Genomic DNA, 1,571 nt, shown 5'->3' with positions numbered 1-1,571 from the left:
GAACAAAAGACCCTGCTATCACCTAGGAAATTCCAAGGGATTTAGGAGCTCTGCGTGGAACCAGGAACAGAAAACAATATTTATTTTTTATATTATGTCACAGGTTAGATAGTGGTTATTGAACTTAGCATTACAGCTTAGCATTCAATTTAAAAGAATATCATTACATTTTGACAAAAATGTTTAGAAGTTTGAAGCATAATATTTTCATTTAATTTTAACCGTTTGACAAAAGATTTAAAATGTGAAATAGGTCTCTCCTTTTAAAAGTAGAGTACTGCCTTGGCTGGTGCGGCTCAGTTGGTTGAGTGCACCAAAAGGTTGCCGGTTTGATTCCTGGTCAGGGCAGTCCATGCATGTTCTGACCTCACATTGATGTCTCTCTCTCTGTCTTCCCCCTCCCTACCTCCCTTCCACTCTCTCTAAAAATCAATGGAAAAAATAATCCTCTGGTGAGGATTAACCAAAAAAACAACAACAAAAAACAAGTTTGATAGAGATAAGATATAAATAAAGGTAATTTTATTGATTAGAAATCAAAACAGAGTATTTTAATATAATGATCTTATATTAAAATATGGGCCCCCCAGAATTTAGAATTCATATTGGAACTGTGATGGGCAGAGGTGGGGGATAAGATCATAAAGGGGTGAGGGAAAGAATTTTCATTTAATTTTATTTCAGATCACAGGAAAATGCCAATTGCATGTTTTACATAATTGCATTTACTCAAATTTTATGTTAACTTATTATTTTTTTTAAAAATATATTTTATTGATTTTCTACAGAGAGGAGGGGAGAGGGATAGAGAGCCCATAGAAGCATCGATGAGAGAGAAACATCGATCAGCTGCCTCCTGCACACCCCCTACTGAGGATGTGCCCGCAACCAAGGTACATGCCCTTGACCTGAATCGAACCCGGGACCCTTCAGTCCACAGGCCGACGCTCTATCCACTAAGCCAAACTGGCCAGGGCTATGTTAACTTATTTTGCTATTATCTCTTAATTGCATTGGTTTAGCAATAAATGGGTTTAAAAGGTTAAGTGATGAATATTGAGTGGGTTAGCCATGGGGTATTGTTTTATACTTACAGGGCCTGTGTTTCCACAGATATGGTTGTGAACTTCAAGGGGCCGTTTAGAGCAGCCGTGGGCAAACTACGGCCCGCGGGCCGGATCCGGCCCTGAAATGAATAAAACTAAAAAAAAAAAAAAACGAACCCTTTTATGTAATGATGTTTACTTTGAATTTATATTAGTTCACACAGACACTCCATCCATGCTTTTGTTCCGGCCCTCCGGTCCAGTTTAAGAACCCATTGTGGCCCTCGAGTCAAAAAGTTTGCCCACCCCTGGTTTAGAGTATAGTTTGGTGGCAGTGAACTTCAGGTCATCGGGGATCACTGCATCTCTGCATCTACAGTAGGTGGAGATATCTAATTGGAAAAATAAATCATGTTCATTGAGAACATTTTTGTAGAAAGCCAAACTGATAACATTTCTGTTTATTTTACAAGCTGCCTCAAGTGAATGCACATATCTTAATTTAAAAAAGAGAAACAAGGGAAT

At 38.3% G+C, this 1,571-nt stretch overlaps 1 protein-coding gene across 2 annotated transcripts in view; it reads left to right on the top strand.

Annotated features, from left to right (window-relative positions):
* Nucleotides 1–1,365: 1,365 nt before the first annotated feature.
* Nucleotides 1,366–1,571, top strand: part of SLC4A7 (solute carrier family 4, sodium bicarbonate cotransporter, member 7) — an 80,742-nt gene continuing 80,536 nt past the window's right edge. For both annotated transcript variants that reach the window (XM_014549226.1, XM_014549227.1), the window contains exon 1: nt 1,366–1,424. The gene's annotated coding sequence lies outside the window, so the exon portion shown is untranslated. The remainder of the gene's footprint in view (nt 1,425–1,571) is intronic.

This window comes from Myotis brandtii, unplaced genomic scaffold, assembly GCF_000412655.1.
Source record: "Myotis brandtii unplaced genomic scaffold, ASM41265v1 scaffold54, whole genome shotgun sequence".
NCBI classification, from domain to species: Eukaryota; Metazoa; Chordata; class Mammalia; order Chiroptera; family Vespertilionidae; genus Myotis; species Myotis brandtii.
Note: the sequence above shows the minus strand (reverse complement) of the source record. Positions and strands in the feature narration are given on the sequence as shown.